The following is a 24195-nucleotide window of genomic DNA, read 5'->3' on the forward strand; positions in this document are numbered from 1 at the left end:
TTTTTGGTCGAAAATCCCTGGTTTTTTTTAGTAGTGATACATGAGAAGAGATAAATATTCAGTACTATGACATATGACCACGTGGGATAAAAAAGTAATTGGTTAAAATGTACAATTTATATAGCTTGTGGTGCAAATTTCTATTGTTGTGTTAGTCCTCTCTTTACACCTATATATATATATATATATATATATATATATATATATATATATATATATATATATATATATATATATATATATATTAGATTAGATTAGAAATACAAAAGAAGACAAATATAGAATAGAAAAATAGACATATATTTTTAGTAATGTGGCCAAGTAATATGGACGAAGGGAGTACTTCATTTTTATTTATTCTTAAAGTACGTGAAAAGTCAAGTATAATAATGCGGCCAAGTAATATGAGACGAAGAGAGTACTTCATTTATTAATTCTTAAAGAACGTGAAAAGTTAAGTAATGTGGCCAAGAAATATGGGACAGATGGAGTACTTCATTTATTAATTCTTAAATAACGTGAAAATTCAAAAGTGAACAAGTAAAAGTGCACGGAGAAAATAAATATGTGTCGGATAATTAAAATTGAAGTGCATATACATGTATACATGGGAAGAAAATAAATATTCAGCAAGAACGTGAAAAGTCAAAAGTGTATGGAGGAAATAAATATGTGTCGGAGAATTAAAATTGAAGTGCACACGTGTATACATGAGAAGAGAATAAAGATTCAGTACTATGGCATATATCCACGTGGAATTTATTAATTCTTAAAGAACGTGAAAAGTCAAAAGTGAACAAGTAAAAGTGCATGGAGGAAATAAATATGTGTCGGAAAATTAAAATTGAAGCGCACACGTGTATACATGAGAAGAGAATAAAGATTCAGTACTATGACATATATCCACGTGGAATTTATTAATTCTTAAAGAACGTGAAAAGTCAAAAGTGAACAAGTAAAAGTGCACGGAGGAAATGAATTTGTGTAGGAGAATTAAAATTGAACTGCATAGATATGAGAAGAGAATAAATATTCAGGAAGAACACGAAAGTCAAAAGTAAACAAGTAAAAGTGCATGGAGGAAATAAATGTATCAGAAAATTAAAATTGAAGTGCATACGTCTATACATGAGAAAGAAATAAATGTTAAGTACTATGACATATGCCCACGTGAGATATAAAAATAGTTGGATAAAGTGTACAAGTTATATAGCTTATGGTACAAGCATTCATTGCGTGTATAATTTGTAAAGCTTATCTTAAAGAGTAAAGCTTATCTTAAAGAACGTGAAAAGTCAAAAGTGAACAAGTAAAAGTGCACGGAGGAAATTAATTTGTGTAGAAAAATTAAAATTGAACTGCATATGTCTATACATGAGAAGAGAATAAATGTCAAGAAAAATACGAAAAGTCAAAAGTAAACAAGTAAAAGTGCACGGAGAAAATAAATGTATCGGAGAATTAAAATTGAAATGCATATGTCTATACATAAAAAAGAAATAAATATTAAGTACTACAATCACGTGAGATATAAAATAATTAAATAAAGTGTACAAATTATATAGCTTATGGTATAAGCATTCATTATGTTTATAATTTGTAGAGCTTATGGTAAAAGCCGGAGGAGGTGTGTTCGTCCTCCCGCCCTGCTTATATAGAATAGAAAAGTGTCAAACGCCACATTGGATGGGACAATGTGCTGCACTGACTTCGCTCCGACGCTCAATAATGAAAACAAGATTGATTTTGTCTAATTCATGATTTCTTTCTTTTGCATGTCCTGTCCTACGAGGTAATCATTTCTTCCTGTTTGTATTTCTATTTCCTTTCTTCTTACGTCTTCTTTGTTCATTTGACTTTTCCCTCTTTCTATTGGTAAAAAAAAAAAATCTTCTACAGAAAAATCAGGAATAGGAGGTAAACAAGGAATAAGCGCTGCATTGACTTTTACTTTGAAACATTGGGCAAATTCAGAATTTTAAGGACGGTGAGGCACTATTACGAAGATATGAATTTCAGGATTTAAATTTGGCATGTTTAACCTTTAGGTTCTTATCATTGAATCGAATATGCTTTTATATTATATGTTCCAATTATTATTTTTGAAATTTAGTAATCTTTACATATATATCTAATCTCCATAACGAAAATATTGGGATAATCCATTGCTGCTAGTTTTAAACTTTTAATAGAGACATTTGATTTTGATGATGTCAAATTTACGATGAAAAGGAAAATAGGGATTCAATGTGCCAGACTTGTGAATTTTGAAGTAACAAACCTAACGAAAAAAGGGAAAAAATGTACTTAATTAAAACGCAAAAGTAACACCGGACATACCTATCCCCCATTGGTCGTCCCAATTCTTCAAAAATGCAAAAGTAACAAGACTAACATGGTATTTGAACACCCGATCTCACTTACAGAGGTGCATCTAATAATAATTACATCATAGGACTCTTTGAACCTGGGTGCACGTGGGCGCGCGCGCACAAATGTGTGTGTTATTTTGAAGATATTTTTCTTAACTGAGCATTTTATTCATCTTTCAAAACAAGAGATTTACAATTATATGAGCTAGCTGAACATAACTACAAGCTCTCCTAATATATCATATATACTTGAAAAATAGTTTGAACTATCTTCATTACAATGAGATATATATGAAGTAAATGTAATTAGTAAGAGGAAGATAACCGCTATACAAATGGAGGAGTTCATCCTCAAAAATATGTCAACAGTTGCAGTAATACATTCAGGGTGGATCAAAGACAATTTCTGCTTTCTTACTATTTGATGTGATTATAGCGGTATCCCCCATCTATTCATAGTCATAAGACCTCTGACTTGTCATGGTAATTGCACAAAGTTGTTGAAAAGTTGAGATTGTAAGTAACTGTGGTTTATCTTCTCTAAGGCCTAAGCAGATGAGGAATATTTTTGTATAGAGCGGGTCCAGTTGAGTTGCTGTAGCTAATATTTTGCCTAAGACACTGGACCCTCTTTGCTTCTTTGAGCCTGTTTGGATAGGCTTAAAAAAAATTAAAAATAAATAATAATAATAATAAGTTGGGGCAACTCAATTTATTTTTTTTGGCTTATAAGTTGTTATTAGCTTATAAGCTGTTTTAGATAAGTTAAGCTAAACGGACCCAATTATTTTTTTTGAGCTTATTTTAAGCACAAATGGCTTATAAGCTGGCCAACCAAACAGTCTAAAAAGCTGAAATCAGCTTTCAGCAACTTATAAGCCAATCCAAACGGGCTCTTTGTATATTTGTGCAGAACTTGCATTAGCTTAATTATTATTTATGTGCAGTTGTTGGCTGCGTACTGTAACAGAGGGTGGTTTTATATATGCTCCCCTCAGCTTTGTAATTCTGTTTTCTTGATGTAAAGCTTATGACATCATATGACGATAATTTTTAATTTTAAAAAAAACAAACTAAAAAAAAACTATGGGTTTATAATCTCACTGTAGCAACGCTTCAAATTGAAGTCTGAAACCTCCTTGAGTTCTCTTAACTTACATGTACATCTGTTCTCCTTGACAGAACAGATGTACATGAAACTATATGCCTCCTAGGCTCTGTCCTTCGCGCATGTATTAATATAGCTCATTGCGTCAAGCCGTCAAATGCATGTCAAAAAGCACTTTGTAGAAGATATCGATCGCCATGCATTAATTTCCTTCTCCTTTATTTTATTTATATTTGTGAGAGTTTGTTCTTATCTTCGATTCTACATCTAGATAAAGAAAGGTATAGTAACAGATCACTAGGGTAAAGTTAATCAATTCATGTTTCAGTGAGCTGTGAGGAGTTAGGTAAGTGGGGAATATATGGTACAAGAAGAGAAATATGGTGCAAGTTCAATGGTTAAAATCCATTGTGGACCAAATGCTTAGATAAAATTTTGGAGGTTTCTTCCATATGGTGGGTTAATCATTTAAGCCTGCAGCTTTTTACGTTAAATGGACCAACACTTGCTAGAAATAATCAAGGGATTCATTCGTGCGAAATTCTAAAAATTCCTAAGTTTTAGAATATTTACCTGCGGATAGTATTTTCCAAGGTAACTCCACAAGTAAATTTGGCGCCAAATTATTCCCTACGGATTTATTTGAAAAAATAATCCCCAAGTATCATTTTCATAGGTAATTCCGCAGGTAAACAACCAAAAATAAAAGAAAATTATTTTCTTTGTGAATTCATAGGAAAATCCCCATGTAATGGTACTTGCGGATTTACCTAGGGATTACTTCTTGGGGATTTATCTGGAAATTGTATTATCTAGGAATTTATTTGGGGATTTTGTTGGTACGAATTTAGCTGGGGATTATTTTTCTTGAGGATTTACTTTGAGATTTTATTACCTAAGGAATTACTTGGGGATTTTGTTGCTGCGAATTATCTAGAGATTATTTCTTGGTGATTTACATGAATTTTGTATTACCTAGGGAATTACTTGGGGATTTTATTACTGCGAATTTAGCTGGGGATTATTTTGTGGGTTATACCTAGGGATATTATTACAACAGCCTAGTGAAATCCCACATCTTGGGGTCTGGATACCTAGGGATATTATTATGTAGGGAATTATTTGGAGATTATATTGGTGTGAATTTAGTTGAGAATTATTTAGAGATATAAGAAATTATATACTCCCTCCGTTTCAATTTATATGAACCCATTTGACTGGACACGATATTTAAGAAAGAGGGAAGACTTTTGAAACTTGTGGTTCAAAATAAGCCTTGAAAATTTGTGTGGCTGTAAATCATTCATAAAGTGAATTTGTTTCCAAATTAGGAAAAAGGTCATTCATTTTGGCATGAACTAAAAAAGAAATAGGTTCACACAAATTGAAAGAGAGGGTGTATATTTTTTACCGGTTACAAAAGTAAAGAAATAGGTTCACGCAAATTGAAAGAGAGGGTGTATAGTTTTTACCGGTTACAAAAGTTAGTGACTGTGTGCGAATTAAATAATTTAAAATTAACCTCCAAATAACAAAAGACAATATTCAAACAATGTCCATCGATATTGACTTTATCTGTTTTATATTTATTGATTATTTATACATAATATATTTAGTTAAAATGTCGATTCCATATGACAATCAATGATGTGAAATTTGCTCGGATTAAACTATTGGGCGTATTATGGTTGGTATTAATATTTTGTTGGACATACACTTTCACTCTAATAAGGTCTTGAAAAGAAAAGGTTTAAAGCAGTAATTTTGACATAATTATTAATAACATCATCATGTTTAGTTAATTTATTTAGAGCAAAAACCATTTACACTTTCAACTTTACTTTAAAAATTAAATTCTCCCCTCAACTTTGAACACATTCTCCTCCTCATATGTCAATTAAATTATCTTAACGCTTATTTTAATCTTATATTATCAACTTTTGCCCTTTTCTTTAACTTTGTTAAAATCATGATCTATTTTTTTTTTAAATCTATGTAACAAATCTACAACAAACCAAATGTAAGTAAATGATGTTCCTTAATGAACAAATGAGCAAAAAAGGAAAAACAATTAATAATAATAATCAAAACTCTAATACCTATTTAGATAAGTGAAATAACAAAGACTAATAATTTAAAAACATATTTCAATGCAATAACCAAAAAAAAAAAAATCAAAAAGAATAGAGGTAGATTTTACAATAATTCCTAAAATATTATATTGCAAATAGATTTTAAATTATAATTTACAAAATATTCTATTAAAGAAAATTAAATTCATTTATCCATACAAACAAAAGAGACTAAGAGAGAAGTAAAACATGAATGTACACACACATACATGCACCCCCATACATATATTTATAATGTTAATTAATGAACTTAAATAAAAATCTATAATAAATATAAATTATCTAAACATAGGTAAAATGCCTAGGTAAGAGAATAAAATATTTCATATCATACAAATAAAGATATTATAGATGGAGGATTGAAAATGATAAAGATAAAATAGGCATTGCATCGGATAAGGGGGAAGAATAACTATTATTAAAAAAGATAATAAGTGAATTTTAAATTTGGGAGATACAAATGTTTTGCACCCATTTATTTATTGATAGCAATGTCATAAATATTTATTATTTAAAGTTAATTGTAGGTTAAATTCTGTCCAATACCTACTGTATCATTTTCAAACAAAAAAAAAAATAAACAAAATAAATTAATTTACAACTTGATTTAGCAGCGAAGTCAATCCCGAGGTAATTTGTCAGATTGGGCTTCTCTCCATTTTTCCCAAGTTCTACCTTGGATTAGAGACACATGACATGAATTAGAATTAATGGCTAATATTTAATTGACTAAAGCAAGACTCTCTAACCATGGTTTACATAATTAATAACTTATCCATAAATATATTAAAAACAATTCTCTCTCTTCCTATTTTACTTTTCCTACGCAGTAAATTATTATTTCTCCTTTACCTGATTAGTTTTCCCACTTAATATTTTTCCCTACTCAAAAATAGACCCCATTATTCAATTGGTGATATTTTCCAAATTTTTTTTTCCAATTATGATGCTTACTAATTCACATAATATAGACCCCATTATTCAATTGGTAATTGTATATTTCTAAAAGACTTCTTTATATTTCGGAGAATATCACCATTAAAGAGTTGTCATAAGTGAAAATTTTGAAAAAAATGAAATATTAAAACAGGAAGAGAGAGAAAATATTTTAATATATTTATGGATAAGTTATTAATTATATAAACCATGGTTAGAGACCCTTGCTTTAGTCAATTAAATCTTAACCATTAATTCCAGTTCATGCCATGTGTCTCTAATCTAATGTAGAACTTGGAGAAAATGGAGAGATGGAAAATGGAGAGGAGCTCAATCCTAATTTGTCTATTTCCGCTGACTCATAAGTTATAAACTTAAAAAAAAAAAAAAAAAAAAAAAAAACTAAATTTTATTGGTGGGTTGGGGGTGGGGGTGGGGGTTCTTATCACACTAATTTCTTGCGAACTTTTAAGTTTTTTTTGCAAGAATATCTGCAGGTAATTTATATGAGGTTTCAAAATCCCCATCTAACTTATCTGGGGATTTAAAAATCCACAGGTAATAATTACCCGCGAAAGTTTTTCCATCGAATTTTTTTGGTATGAATATCCACAGGAAATTAGGTTACCTGCGAATTTTCTTATTTATTCTGCCGGAAAAATCTCCATGTAATTTTCACTTTTCTAGTAGTGATTTCTTATGGTTATAAAATTGCTCTGATTAGAAAGCAAGTTAATAATATCATAAGTTGAACACGCGCATAAAATGAGAGTCTTTTTGCCGCACTTACTGGAGAGAAGGAAACATATTCTCAATAGTAGCAAGGTCATTATCTCTTTATTAGTGCCCCATCTATTTGGTTTTGGTTTGATTGCATATTTAATAAAGCAACATGATTAGTTTGGCTTCTATTTAGATAAAACGAAATTAAATTAAATGAAATTACAAAAAATAAAAAGATAAAAAAAATTCATTGTTTGGATCTTGAAGATTTAGTACTAGGAGTAATATTTACTTTTTAAAGGAAAAAGTAACATAAAATGTTCTTCGCAAGGCTTTGTTTTTTAAAAATAAATTTGATGGCATTTAGTTTGCTTAAATGTTATTCTAAATTATTTATTTGCTTCGATTAGAAAGTGAACAAGTACAATCATTTTGAAAGAAAAGTCCAAATGCCATTATATATTAGGCAGATATCATAGGAAATTCTATCGAATGTGACTTATACTTGTGGTGCTCCTTTTATATTTTTGGGAATTATTCCTTCTTCTGCCTGTCTAAATATGACACCTTATACAATATCTTTCGCTATCATCCTAATAAACTCACCACGCCACTCACTGCCAAATTCACAATTTCACTCAGACGACCCAGAGATATTACACTCTCACACAGCACTTTCCACAAACAATGGTGGGATTCTATTTGAAGAAAATTTATTGCTCTAATAAGGTCGATTCCTTATCCGTCACTATTATTTTCTGATTTGGTAGACAACCTTTAGATCCGCTTGATTATTTATATGCGTACTTACAAAATATCATGTATTATTTTCAGGTGAAATGCCTCGAAAGAAATCAAATATAATTGGAGACCGTTCGAGGATAAGGCCCTAGATGTCGGGTAATGCATAGTTAGAACAATTTAGCAATTTTATTTTATTTATTATAAATTTAGACTGGAAACGAATAGTTTTTCTTATACCTTGCATGCTTGTATTGTTTGGTCTTAAACTGCATGCATTATAGAAACCAACTTAGGTCACGTGAGCAATCGTGTCTGACACGGCACTCAAAGGGTGCCTAACATTTTCCCTCGATAGAATCTCCCTAAATTTTTGTAGCTCACCGGTAGGATTAGTTCAAAAATGATTTCTTTAACAAAAAATTATTTTCAAGAAAAAGAATTAGATGGCCTAAAACACCTAAAGAAATAACAAATATTAGGTGCGATTTCAAAAAAATAAGAAACCTTTTGAATTCAATTTTTTCACTTTGATATTTCAAGAACCCTTCCCTTATGACCATTTTTAAAAAACTTCAAAAGAGGAGGAATTTTGAATGGGGGATAAAAAAAGGGGGTGTGACATCATGTTCAAGCTCTGGAATAAAGGAATCCTATTGGAAAGCATTTTCCCCTTAAGTAAAATTGATGTGACGTGAATCTAAACAAATCATGGTTCAATTTGATTTAGTTTATACAAAGACAGAAACCAAATAAATTATGTTAGTTTATTAAATATGCAAATGCCACAGAGTTATATTTTGTTTTGAAATTTGTCGTTTTTTTTTTTTTTTACATATTATAAAAATTTATTTCATTCAATTTACTAGAATTAATAATTGAACATTGACTCGGTCAGATAACACAAATGAGAGATTTGAGTATTTTTGGAAGTTGTTTGTCCATTTAACGCAAAAGCGGCAGTTAGGCTTAAATGAGTGTGAAGTGCACAAACACCCGTTTTTGGGGCCGCCATTTACTCCTTCCGTATTAAAGTAAGATTTTTAAAACTTGTGGTCTAAAAAAAGTCATAGATATCTATATGCTATAAATTATCACATTAAGGGGTAAAATGAGAAGTTTAAAGTTAAAATTGTCACTAAAGATAGAAAGGTGTCATTCTTTTTAAGACTGACTAAAAAGGAAAGAATGTTACTTAAATTGGGACGGAAGGATATATCCGAAGTTAAAAGAAATTGTCAAGTTTATCTGCATCAGATACAACTTCAGATATTCGTGTCTGCAGTTGTGAAATTTGTGCCTGATTTCAGAACTTTTTTCCGAAGTGTGGTCTTGTGAAGATCAAACATTAAACATTTTTGCCTGAAGTTTTGTATGGCCCGCAAAGGCCAACTTCGAACAGTTTGTACTGTAGTTAATTGTAACATTGACAAAGCCTAATTTCATATATTTGACAGTTGTGGCCTTCAATAATAAATGTCTGAATGCAATACTAAGGCAAATTGAAAAGGTCAAGTCAATTAGAACAAATAGAATAGAAGCTCCATGAATCAGTTACAGGAAAAAGCGTTTCTATTTTCTTTTCTTCTTTTGGTGGATAAAATATGTTTCATACTCTCTGTGTTGAACCAAGAAGACGTAGGACCTAGAAAAGTACAAGCTAGATTAACTAATTAAGAGAAATTTCTTTAAAAAATAAACGTGTACTAGTAAATACAGACGAAATATAAATATAGATCAAGCTTTGACGGGAGACTGATAATGAAATGGGAGTACATTGAGAACATCTGGTGATATGAAAAGGCTTCGGATTGTCAGGGGTTGCTCTAAATTTCCTATCTTATTTGGATTATATCATAATTGTGTTTTACTTCAAAAATAAATTTCTTGGTAGAAAACTTTCTGTTGGTGATAATACAATGAAATTACAATTATAACTGAAAAATAAAATGAAGAAAAAAATATCTTCGGCTGAGGCTCAGATATCTCACTCTCTTTAAGGAGATTCAAGCCCACTGCAGCATATCTACCGGTCCAGCAGTAATCTTTCTGACTTGTCCCCTGCAGGATACAACAGCCCGATCACGTCGTATAACTCAACAAACTCTGGACAAGATGTTGAGTCCAAAGCTCCACAAAAAAGAAGAACACCTTCCTTCAACTAATAAACTCTTTTTTTTCTTACTTTACAAGAACTCTCCGAAGTATATATTTTTCTCTCTACCCCCAAAATCTAAGGAAGACTTCTATCTATAGTTTAGAAAATCATCCTAGAATTGAATAGGACATGAATGGGGTAGTAACATAGGTAGATAATGGAAGAATTATTAAATGGAGGTTACATGAGTTACAAAGGAAGAATAGTGGCCATATTCTTACCACTAACTGATGTGGTTTAAAGGAAAATTAAGGACAAAAAACGGAGAGGCCACTTCTGCCTATATGACACTAACTGAAAGGAGTAAATGTGATAAATGGATAAAGGAGTTTCAAAGGCATTAAACTCCACATTTTGCCATGAACTGAACGTGGTCATGGACCATTTCAAAGACACTTTAAAAGCAACACTTTAATATACTAATTTGTAATATTAAAATGCTAAAAAACACTTACACTTTCTTTGTAGAAAAGGACTATGTTATATCTATCCTTTTTTGGAGGAGAAGTTTTAGACTTCTATAAATAGAAGATTTTTTCTTCTCATACATAACATAATAACATTCACAATGTAGGCATTTAGATAGTTTTGTTTCGGGGGAGATTATTCCTTTGATAGTTTTTATGCTTTCGCTTTATGTTAATTTTCATATGTAGGCCAATTGACCAAATTCTATTAAAATATTATGTCTTTTTAGTATATTTTCTTTATTTTTCTGATTTATCGCTGTTCAAGATTTGCAATTGTAAGCTTCTAAATGACGCCCTGTTATTTTGATACCAACAAGTGGTATCCAACTTCAGACAAAATGTTGAAGTTGTGGCTTCGACATGACCTAACTTCTGATAATTTTACTATGTCAAGGCCAAAACTTCAGAAATTTTCAAATGAGGTCAGGCTGGCTAAACTTCAAACACTACCGCATAAAGTTTAGGCGAACAAAATTTTGCCCAAAATCAACAACTTGTTCTTCAAATTTCAACAATCAAACAAGCAAGTCAACACCCGAATCTACCTCAAATTTGAAACATAAGTTTCATATATAATAAGGAACGAACCCCAATCATCAATTTGCAAACAACAAATATAACAAACTCATTTTGCAACAATGGTGATCTGCCATTGTTTTCAAGCTTTTCAACCACATGAACTTATTATTTCATATAAATGAAACAAACCCAATTCAAATACGAGATCAATTGTTAGAAAATATCTGGTAATCTCAAATCTTAGATAAGAGAAGAAGTAGAATAATTAAGAAGAAGCGGAGGAAGAAGCAAAAGAAGTCTAATACATGTAATCATCAAAGCGTAATAGCCATTAATCTAGTGTTTGCAATCATAAAGCATACAATAAAGCATGAAACATTTAGACAACACAATGTTTAATCGAAAGAAGAATTTATATTAATAACTCATCAACAACACTTCAAATTCGTAATCCTAGAAAATGAGTATAGCTAAACATACTAAAAGAAAAAATAAACAAAAGAAATTTAAAAATAGTCATAAATATAATGCTAAAAGAGGAAGGAAAATTTCGCAAAACCAATGTGAAGTCACCAAGAACCCTGAGAAGAAAGCTCAAAAGTTTCTTAGTACTACTCTCTACGACAAAAGTTCTTTAATTAATAAAACATTATTCTGTTTATACTTTTGGGTTTAATTAAGACGTGTACAATGACTCAATTACGATTTTTGGATTGCTTTTAGTGATTGTATTTTGCTAAAAGCAAATTGTCTTCTTCCCTCTAAACATCAAATTCGCGAAAGGCATCCAAAGTTGCTGTTAGCGATTTAGAATCACTATTTCTATTAGTAGCGATTCAGCCTTGTCAATGGCGACCCATATTTGCTATTAACGATTCAGCCTCTGTCAATGACAATTCTAATCTTCTAAAAGTGGTCACTTGGCCAACTTTTTTGCTTTTCGTTGCACCATTCCGCTTTTAGCGATTTTCAAATGCGATTACAGATCTTCATTAGCTAATGGAACTTCTCAATTAACGTCCAAAGTTGTGTAATTGTGGCTCTTTTACTTATTTGATCTTCATTTCTTTCTGTCTTCTTAACTCTACAACTGTTGCAACCTGAAATCATGCAACCTATGTAAGAATCTAATAATATTCATCACTTAAAGACAACAAAAGCTCATGTAAAGATACAAATAAGTTGGTAAAATCACATCTTATCAACCATGCTTCTCATCTTGATGATATCGACAATAATGTAAGATTCGTAAATAGATTTGTTTTATACTATTTACTAGGGTAGCCTATAATAATCTTCCTTTGTCTAGACTTAGGACAAACAATAGGAGCAAACAACACTAGCATAATTAAAATAAAGGAGAATGAAATTAATGCATGGCGGAGACTTGAGAAGTTAATAAAGGGTTGACAAGGAAAATTAAATGCACACACCACAAATAAAATGTTTTATCCAGAAACTAAAGCAGCAACATTATTGCAATTTATAAACCTGTCTAAACTAAAGCAGCAACATTATTGCAATTTATAGACCTGTCTTAATTAATTAGCTGCAATTATCTTGTTGCTTGTCATATAGATATCAAATAAAATATGATCAAAGAGTGCAATGGCATATTTTATTTTATTTTAAATTAAGCAAATTCACCTAAAGCTAAGGCTTGGAGGTGATGGGGTTTTGGCTTGATCCCACCTTGTTTATTGATTAGTAATAATTACATAAATGGAGGGGGATGTGAGCCTAACCTCCATAACACACAAGGTGAACAAACTCACCTATAATAAAATTAGCAAAACTCTATAGTGCCACCATTGTGTCTCAAAGAAGTATGACTAAAACAGAGACACTTAAGCATGAAATTAGTCCTATACATAATATAGTGATGCTATACAAAAATCTGGGAGAGTTACAAGAGCAAAGTGTTCTTCTAATATATGCAAAACAAAAAAATATCTCCCATGGAAAGTGATGAAAGAACTGAATTTAACTGACAAACAATTGGATTTGTCATAGCAAATCCTGAAACTTGGTAACTGCTATTTGTCAAGGTGGTAAGGTCCTTTGGAGGCCTGCGGTAAGCTCTTACATTGCCTGATAACCTTCTTTAAGCATAATAGCCAACTTTTCTAGTCCATCAGCAACCAGATTAGCTTCCCTATAGCACTGAACTACCTCAATGTTTTACCTCTTGAATGACATATTAATTTCTGAGATTGGTCATGTCCACTTGGACTTGTTGAGGGAGAACATAGTATTTGATATTAAGGGTCTCAAAGATCTTCTTCAACTCAAGGATGAGCTCAGTGATCATGTTGCTTCTATTCCCATAGTTCTGGTGGTTAATGGTATGTTGAACACATAGCATCATTCCTATTGTGTGCACATTAGCTATTCCTTTCACTATCACTGAGTGTTTTGGATTCCAATACTTTGTCTTGCTCTCGAGGTACTTATATATATTATATATTTTCCATCAAACACATAATCATATATATGTTGATTTGAGTTGAATAAATGAACCTCAAATCCACAAAATAAAAAAAGAAAAAGACAAGATTGCCATCCCATCCAGTGAACTGGCAATATCAAGACAAGTTTGGAATGGTGGCTAATGTAGACTAGTATATCAGGCAATCACAATTTGCTGAAGTTAAAATCAAAACTTAGCTTCTTACTCACTGCATCTAAACATTTAGAATCACTGTGGTCCGGATCAAGAAAACAGAAAGAGGTTAACTTCTGCACACTAATAGACTAATTTTTTTTATATCATCAAGTTACCTAAAAGATAGTTATAGATAACTGTTATAAAAAGCAGGATTAATAGCTTGAGAAATAAGACAAGTTTTGAGGTGGATATAGCCTCATTTGTGTGGGTTTAGCCGAACCAAGTATTTTGACACAAAATATAGATATATAGGTTAAGAAAACCACATAAATGCATTCAAGGTGTGGTCAATAAAGTGGTTGAAGAACTATGACGTCTCATGTTCAAATTCTAATGGAGGCAAAACGCTAGGTGATTCAATTTCTTCCCATCTGCCCAAGCCGTGATGGGCAGAGTTACCCAATACCAGAAATAATTGAGGTGCGCACAAGCTGACCCGTACAGTCCACAAAAGTTAACTTGAAAAAGAAATTATTAATTAAAAAAAGGGGTGGGTGAAAGTGACAAGAGTTCTTACATTGAATGGCCTTCTTGAGGGCTATGATGGTTTCCACAGAAGTGTTGGTATCAATATCAAAGGAAATGGTGTCATACATTTCAGGGCTTCTATAGAAGTTGCTTATTGTCTTTGTGATCAAAACTGCATTCGGGTAGATATTTTCTCATTGTCGTAACGGAGAAATACTGTTGTTAATATATTCATCTCTTCAACTATCATCTGCATATATACAATAAACATATTTAGAGCTTGTGTAGGTTATATTATTGTAATTAAATAATTGATAAACATTACGTGTTGACAAATAAGATAGAATAAGAAATATTATTTGCTACATCAGGTTAAAATTGATCCTAAACTCCATTGACAACACAACAATCTCCAATGTCAAAAGGATGGACAACAAACACGAAGATGATGGATTCGAAGACAGTCTTGCAAGTGTTTTGGAAAGAAAATCCCTAAAGGGCAAGTTGGGATAAGAAAGATTATTTGCTACATCAGGTTAAAATTGATCCTGAACTTCATTGACAACACAACGATCTCCAATGTCAAAAGGATGGACAACAAACACGAAGATGATGGATTCGAAGATAGTCTTGCAAGTGTTTTGGAAAGAAAATCCCAAAAGGACAAGTTGGGATAGGAGGAGAGCAAGTGTGTGGACAAGAGTCCCATCATTAAGAGTGAAATCACAAGTAATATGAAACTCACTATCCCACTTGCTGACTTGTGAAGCTGTTGCACTGCCGTCTTTGTATCATTCAATGAGTTTGCCAAGTACTTCCTCTCATAGTATGCTCGTACCTACATGCACTTAAAAATTAATTGATACCCATTAAAACTTTCAAGAAGTTAACTTTCAGATTTTACACTATGCATGGTTGATTTTCGTACGAAGGAAAATATTTTTTTTTTCAAAATAAGTAATTTCTTATTTATTTTTAATATTTAATATGTAAACATAAAATATTTTCCCAAAAAGAGGTGGAGGGGATAAGGGGTAGGGATGAGTTGGGGATTAGGGGTGGGGATTGGCTGAGTAGTTGGCGATGAGGGAGTAAGGGGGTTTGTATGCTGGTGGTGGGGATGAGGGTGAGAGGCAAGGGGTGGGGGTTGGAGGTTGGGTGTGGCTGTGTGGGAAAGTGGGGTTGGGACAACATGTGGCGTTTTGGGGTAGGGGGAAAGACAATAAGCATGCAAATGACTTATGGAACTTGTTTTCTCTAGTTCTATCAGGGAAGTCGTTTTTCTGATATTTAGAAAACTTTTCAAAAAACCATTTTAGCCAACCTAACATGGAAAAATTGAATGCTGGGTCTTCATGTTCAAATGATTTTTGTGAACTTTGTGGAGGATCCCACTCATGGGAAAATTGTTCTAAAATTTGGATCATACAGGATGTGTTGTGTGACCCTTCTAAATTTTATGATTGGAACTTTTGTAAATGGTGTGGTGGTAAGTGGAATGAGTGTCCTAACTGTTGTTCTAGCCTCTCAAATGATTTTCACAAAGTGGATATTGTAAATGATACTTGGCTATTGGTTCGAGCTCACCGATTAGAGGTATGGGAGGATTATCTTGATGAAATTACAGGTGACATGGCATACTTCATGGAAGAAAGAACAAAGCTCAAACAAGAGATAGACCAATTTGGCTCAGATATTCATGACCTGCAGGCTCAATAAATAAAAAGGTTGAGGCGTCTGATGCCCAACTACCAATTGTCGTGGATAGTGGCCAGCATGTGTAGCAGATAGAGGAATTCCAACCATTTGATCAAATCTTTGTTGATGATGCCACTGTTGAGGAAGTGTACAAAAGTGAGGATATAAAAAATAATGCAGTTTTAGAGTTGGGGCGTGTTGGTCCTCATTCTAAACATTTTTCTATATTATGTTTGGTCGGCGACATGAAAATCAAGCCTTCCACGCCGATGAAGAAGTGTAGAGATGAGGAACAAGAGCCTTACATCCTGAAATTTGCCACACCAAAAAGACAAAACGACATTCCTCACTTAAGGGCCAAGAAGTGAAAAATGCAACACCTATTGTTTGGTTCCTTTATTTTTACAGCACTGCCCCAGAAGCATGATAGAAAATTTGATGCAAAATTGGGGGTACAATTCATAAGTTCGAGGTGGAGGAAAAAGTTGATTCACGTTGTGTCGCGACGTTAAATCAAGCGCTTGCTGGGAGGCAACCCACCTTATATTTTATTTTATTTTATTTTTATTTTTATAGTGTCACGCTTTGTTTTATTTTTATTTTGCAGATTAAGCGAAGTCTGAGTACACGAAGTTGAAAGCTAAGGAGCATGTTTGGGCTTAAAGTGTGGGGTCATCCTGACCCTTAATGTTGAGGATTATGCTGCTAGCTAGGCCCTAGAGGGTCTCAGGGAGTATTTCTCACCCTTGTTTTAATTTTTCTCTACTATTCATGCATCAAGGACAATGCATATTTTTAAGTGTGGGGTGGGTACTTTCGATTTTTGAGGTCAAGGATGATTATGCTATAGGATTCTTTTTATTTTATTTCTTAGCCATATATATTAAAAAAAAACAGAAAACTAATAAAAATTCAAAAAGATTTTTTTTTCTTTGTTCGTTCTTTTATTTTTCTTTTATAGCTTCTTTTTTCTCTTTTAATGGCATAGATCATCCACCCCTTGGGTTTTCTTATGGCCTCAGTTCTTTCCCGAGAGGGGGGGGGGGGTGCTTTGAACTGGGTAATTTTTTTATTTTTAGGATTAATGTTTTTAGGAGTAGTAAAGGAGAGAGAAGAAAGACCATTTTGACTTGTTTGATACTAGCATATTTAGGCCTGAGCTTGAGTAATACGTTCCTGTGAGTGCTTGAGTAATGAAAAAGATAGCAGACTTTCTGACACCTAGCTTATGGTTGTGATTCTGTATATAGCTTGTTCTTATTTGGTAGTTCGTCATGATCCTATCTGTCTTAGAATAGAATTGGTCCATCTTGATTGACACTTGTGCCATGTGTGGTGAGGATTTTCTACATTTATTCCATGTTTTGCATCTTAATCTAGAACTTTCCCTGCATGTTATTGAAACGAAATAAAAAGTGTTGCCTTGTTTAGAAGATGATAATAGGCTTTCTTTGATATGTCTTGTGAATTTTAACCTTTTCAAAAATTGTATCACTAGTTAGCCCTTTGAGCCTGTAGTTTGCCTTGATCCTTTTGTTGAATCTCTAGTTTTTGCACCCTGCTTCCTTGAGCACTGTAGCTTAGACTGTGTTATAATTGTGAAATCTAAAGAAAAGGGATGGTCAAGTGAAAAAAATGGTGACCAATGATAAGCTGCAAAGTGATGAAAAGGCTCTCTTAGAAAGAATGTGACATGAAAAAAAATGTGATTTTTTTTTGAAGCGTTCTTGATATGATGAGAATTACTAGTAAAAATAATTGATGAAGAGAGAGTTGAAAAATAAAGTGAACAGGTGAAAATAATGGGTGATGAAGTCTAAAAGTGCAAAGTGCTTAGGGAAGTGTAAGTCACTATTATATATAGTTTTCCTACCCGTCCCCTAGCCAACATTACAACCTGTTAAAGTCCTATTTGATTCTACTCAAGCACACTTGATTAGTAGAGATGTACATAATGAGCATGCCTATAGTTCTTTGTGCATACATGTGAATTTTTTTTAGAGCGAGAGTTGTGCTTTGATGCTAAGTTCTTAAATTACATTCAACTCTTTGATTTGAGTGTGTGGATAATTTCTTGTGAGGGAACTTGTTTTATGATAGATAGGTGATGTTATTAGCTTTATTTGGCAGAGTAGGTGAGCGAGCCGAAATTTGATGAGTTATACAGTCCATCTTTGAGGTGAGAAGTTTGTAGTTTGATTGTGCTAGCTTGTATATCTTGCATAATGATCGGGAAGTGTACTTGATGTTGTAATTTGCTATAGGGCCTAATTGTTGGTATCAACCAAAGTGGTGGCGTTGCTAAGCTTGATTTATTGAGAGTGTTTTTAATGCTTACTCGAGGACGAGCAAGAGTTTAAGTGTGGGTTGGTGATGTTCGGCCTAAAATACATATATTTATTCATTGGATGCCTCACATTTTACTTCAGTACTTTTAATTATCTTTTGAGTATTAATTATAATGAGTTGTGCTAATATTATATTTTTGTTATGTAGAAATAAAGCGGTGTGAAGATAAAGGGACTTGGAGCAAACTTAAATAAAAAGTGGGCAAAATAAACAAAGAATGAATCAAGGAATTTAGACGTCAAAGAGGAACGTCGCAGAAAAGCGGAGGATGTCCTCGCGCACAGTGCTTATTTTCTAGTTTTTCCTATTTTATGTTGGATTTGGTTATTTTGTTTGGGTTTTTTTCTACGCCTATAAATAATCCATAAAATAGGGGTTTTACATAACTTTGGAAAATTTGAAACCCTTAGTTTAGAATTTTGGACCTAGAAAAAGCTTGGAGCTACTGTGGAGGCCGTAGTTACAGGGTTTTATCCTCTTCTCTGTAATACTTATTTTTACGTTTTTTTTATTTGGATGATTTATTGTTTTTCCTCCATGTCTATGTGGAGCTAAACTTTATAGTTTTAGGGTTTTGACACAAATATGAAAGTTGACTTTTGATTATCGTTTATATCTATTGATTTTCCATCTTTGGGTTATTTATTTATTCTTGATCTTAATTGTTTGATTATTTGACGAAATAGTTAGACACTATCTGTGGCGTGTGAATTGAACTAGGGATAGGGAATTTGCATGCGTAATAAGAATAAATAGAGCTTGTTCGATATAATCGTTTCGCTAATGAGGATAGGAATATACCCTTTAGCCTTGCATAGTTGAATACGGAGAAGTAAATGTGTTCTTGTTACCTCTAGCGACCATAGGAATATATGCGTTATAGTAGCATCTACGGGCTTGTGAGCAACTCGGAAGATACTCATAAAGTTATAATTAAACCGTCAACTAGTAACCCATAGGTAGAACGATTTGAAGACTTAACTGGATTGTTAGTGGTCATAGCCCTAGATCTCTCTTCTCCGATAGAAATATGCTCTTTCGTGGTTGGAGTTCATTGTTTGCTTTATTTTTATTTTTATTTAGTTTATAAATATAAATTTGGATTTTATTTCTTGTTTAGATTATTAGCATCAGTTTAATTTAATAAATAGTTAATCTTAAGTCCCTGTGGGTACGATATCTGGACTTTAAAATCCTATATTACTTGTACGACCACATATACTTGCGTTTGCGTTTGGGAGCAACAATAAATATATAAAATTGTAACAAGTGTATACTATATACTCACCGGCGATACACATAATATACAGAGTGATTTTACTGATTATATTGTTTAGGAAAAATAAATATAAAGGTTATATATTTTAAAATCACTTTAGGTGGTATTATACAAAGTGCTTTTACTGATTATATTGGCCACGTTCTTGAAGATCTTTCTGGAACAATTTCTAGCCTCCATTTCACTAGTAATCTTCAGTTGCAGTGTTCCCAAACTCATCCACACTCTTAGAAATTGTTGACAACCCAAAGAACCTTATATGCTTAGCTAATCTCTTCACACTCCATGCTGATGACTTGCTTTCCGTACTCAGCTTCTTTAGCTTCGACAATTTCCTCAATTCTTTCAATTTATGCCTTTCTTTGACATCAACTAGCGGACCTGAAAGTGCGTCTAGAACATAGTGATGGAAAACACTTTCCTTCATACGATCAAAGTAAGTAGCAACGAAAATAGACGAAGCTAAAACTTTAACCAGAATGATCTTAACAGGTCAGATCGTTACAGCAATGAGTAAGATCAGTAAAGCTTCGCGTAATTTTATCAGCATCTTGTTTTAATTTGTTTGTTGAGCTTTGAGTTGAACATGAAATTCAAAGACAAAAGGACAAGACCTAACCAAACACAATTTTGGAAGCTTTTCCTAATACCATAGACAAAATACAACACCTTTTCGCGAAGCATGAAGTTTCTGTCGACGAGGAAGACGAGGAGTCGAATGACAAAACTTGAAATAAGGCGACCACTGAAAATGACAAGAATCACTACACACCATTTCCACAAGTTAAGAGCCCATAAGGGATTTTCCCTTAGAGGTGAAATTGTGAGAGCACATATTAAACAAGATGTTGTGAGTAACAAAAAACACCATTCAAACAAAAGCCTTAAAGGGATTTTTCTCTTTTTATTATTTGTGCTCCTCTTTAATTTCATCATACTATCAATCAACCTTATATAGAATGTGAACGTGTCATCAAAGGTTAAGGTGACGTTTGGTATAAGAAATGGAGCAGCTAATCGCCACATATTACCGTGCAATGTTTGGTTTCATGTTTTACTTTCCAAAATAAAACACATAATTCATTCCAATATGTTGGGTTTGAGCTAGTTTCCCTTTTCCGTTTAACTAATACCTGTATAAGTTATGAAAAAATTATGAATTATTTTATGCGGAATAGAATGTGGAATGAAAATATTAAAACTATTAAATCATCAAATAACCCTTCATGTAGATCAATATTATAGTTTGTGAAAAGATAAGACTTACTTTAAAATATACATTGAATATATAATAACTTTTAGTGCAATATACCAAACATCTCTTATATTACTAATTTATGCATTACTAATTTTTGCACTTAACCAAACGACTCCTAAACGAAATTCATTATGTTGAATGTTGTTCACCTCCAACTCCAACCAAGTATCTCTTGTGGTACAAATTACAATAGCATTAACAAATTACAATATCATTAGACCCCATGTATTGCAGGTGCATGCATTAGCTACTCTCTTAATCCAACAGTGAAGGAAGGACGCATATATTGAAGAGTTAAAAAGTGGTCGACCAAGTGCAATAATGTAGTAGTAATTCACAGCCAACATTAATGGCATTTTAGATATTTTGCTATAAGTTGATTGTCATCATCCCTACTTGCTGAGATAGGGTTTTTTTTGTCATTGTAGACATTATTAGCTTTAAAGTTATTGTACCATATGGAGTTGTTAGCGGATCATTTTGCACTTTCGTCCCTATTCTGTGCCAAGTTTTTGCTCGGATTGACCTTTATGCGGACTGATCTTTATTTTTTGCCCCTCAAATTGTTGGTCTTTAATTTTTGTCCCTGTTTCTCATTTAATGAAATTCTTTTGGCCAAAGTACTCTTATCCGCTGGTCTACAAAAGAAGAGATTCTGGGTTCGATCCCCAGCAGAGGTAATGAATTCGTTGTTTTCTTCTCATTTAATTCATGAACTTTGCCTTGTCCGGCATAAGTTATGTAGGAATTAAATTATCCGGCATAAGTTATGTAATAACTAATTCGCAAGGTATAAGTTTATAGAAACTTTGCCTTTTCCAGCATATAATTTCTGCAGGAATTAAATTTTTCGGTATAAGTTGTGTAGTCCCTACGCTGTGCCAAGTTTTTGCGTGGATTGACCTTTATGCGGACTGATCTTTAACTTTTTCCCCTCAAATCGCTGGTCTTTAATTTTTGCCCTTGCTTCTCATTTAATGAAATTCTTTTGGCCAAAGTACTCTTATCCGCTAGTCTACAAAACAAGAGATTCTGGGTTCGATCCCCAATAGAGGTGATGAATTCGTTGTTTTCTTCTCATTTAATTCATGAAGTTTTCCTTGTCCGACATAAGTTATGTAGGAATTAAATTATCCGGCATAAGTTTATAGAAACTTTGCCTTATCCGGCATATAATTTCTGTAGGAATTAAATTTTTTGGTATAAGTTGTGTAGTGCCGAGTGAATTAGTTACTACACAAATTATGCTGGGAAATTTAATTCCTACAGAAATTATGCCGGACAAATAGAAACTTTGCCTTGCGAAATTAGGGTCAAAGATAAAGGTGGACCGATTTTTTTGTTTTGTTTTGTTTTGTTTTTTCGATGTCAGGGATATTTTTGATCATTTTCTTGTTACTTAAAGTCCCGAAGGGCATGTAAGATATATACTTATATTATTAATATCTCAAATAAAGAATAAGAATCATCTTTGAATTTTCTATTATATCTATTACTAAATTTGGTCAAAAGCAAAATTAATTATATGTTTTATGACCTTAATGATATCCTTCATGATGAAGAAAAATGTTTTAATTTGTCTTTATGGACTTCATTACAATGGTCTTTATGGCCTTAATTACTCCTAAAGTTTCAAAAATGTTTATAGATAAAAGACAATTATTTTGCTATACATCTGATCTTATGGGATCATCCATTGACATAGCAAAAAAGATAAAGTAAAATCCTTTCTTCTTCTCTATTTTTTGGGCAGTTGTGTTTGTGCAAACTCCAAACTTCCAGCCACTAGTGCAAGTGTTTGGAGGTGCTGTGAAACCTTAGGGAGCGACCTGGCTAAACAATTTGCACCACAGTCGGTCCGAAATCGCTTTTAAGGTAGTGACTTGCCACAAGGCAGCGTTCATCCGATAAGTTGATTGTATCCTTTTGTTCATTTTACTGATTAATATTGCTAATATTTCCAACAATTTCAATCGATTTGTTTTATACAATACTGATTAGTAGCATATGGAGAGGTAAAAAAAAAATTATATATATATTTTGGTGATGAAAGGTAAATTACATTTATTTCCTCTCTAAGAATGTGGTCATGGAAAAAAAAGAAGAAGATGAGAAATCTATTTTGTCTAAAAAAAAAGTGGGAAATTTTGGCATTAATAAATTTGAGTAAGCGTATGATATAACTGTTGTGGTTATTTCTCAAGTGAATCTTGTGTCTAATACAAGCGATTGAGTTTTAGACTCTTTTACTCCTAGGCAAATTTGTGCTAACAAAGTTAATCTTGTGTCACCCAAGTTGAAGAAGAAGAATGATTTATTATGTTGGTGATTCAAAACTACTCAAGTTCTTCTTAAACTTGTTATTTAGAAGAAAAATGGAGTGAAGGTTTTATTTGTGTGTGATTTATTGTGTCAACCTAAATATTATTATTGATACTTACTATCTTATTTATCTGTGGTAACCACTACTTCTTTTCTCTCAGAATGCTTTATCAGGGGCTTTTTCGCTTTCTTTAGTTGCATTTTCATATTGCTTTGAGCTATTTGTGCTTATCTGACCTATTCTTGTCATGTTTTCTCTTGAGCCGAGGGTCTTTCGGAAATAGCCTCCCTATCTTCCGAGATAGGAGTAAGGTCTGCGTACACTTTAACCTCCCCAGACCCGACATTGTGAGATTTCACTGGGTATGTTGTTGTTGTTGTTGTTGATACTTACTTTTCTCATATTGTTTTCTTAAGATATTTGTTGATGATGACATAGTGTGAGTAAATTTTACATGATTATTTGGATGAAGTTATATTATTAGCTTGTTATTTATAAGATGAAATGGCTTATGAGAAATTAGAAATACTTCGTATGAGCTATGAAAATATTATTCCCCTATATTAAAATTTTGAAGATGTGGGGGTTACGGTATCTTACTAGAGTTATGGTGAGAGAATCTTATAAAAGTGATAATATTTCACTTAGGTCTTGCAATTCAAAGTGTTCTGAAAAAGAAAAAATTGAGGGAAAAAAATAGTAGCTGAATTTGTCATGGAATATGAGTTTGTAATATTGAAATGATTAGCAATGAGGTTGAATGGTTACGAAACCTCTTGATGAGTATTCCCTTAGGATTTAAACCGACATTTTTGAGTCGACGAATTGTTATTGTCAAGTCGTAATAGCCATTGCAAAAGATAAATCTTGTGATTGGATGATGATTAATAGAGAACATTTTGTTTTAGATAACATTATGAATATAGTGCTAAAAAGGAATTCTAGCAAGTATGCTAATATTTATCTCATAATTTTTGTTGCTTATAATGATAA

At 32.5% G+C, this 24195-nt stretch overlaps 1 pseudogene; it reads right to left on the reverse strand.

Annotated features, from left to right (window-relative positions):
• Nucleotides 1-13241: 13241 nt before the first annotated feature.
• LOC132637215 (mechanosensitive ion channel protein 5-like) lies at nucleotides 13242-20647 on the reverse strand (annotated as a pseudogene).
• Nucleotides 20648-24195: the final 3548 nt, after the last annotated feature.

Source organism: Lycium barbarum, chromosome 4 (assembly GCF_019175385.1).
Source record: "Lycium barbarum isolate Lr01 chromosome 4, ASM1917538v2, whole genome shotgun sequence".
Lineage (NCBI taxonomy): Eukaryota > Viridiplantae > Streptophyta > Magnoliopsida > Solanales > Solanaceae > Lycium > Lycium barbarum.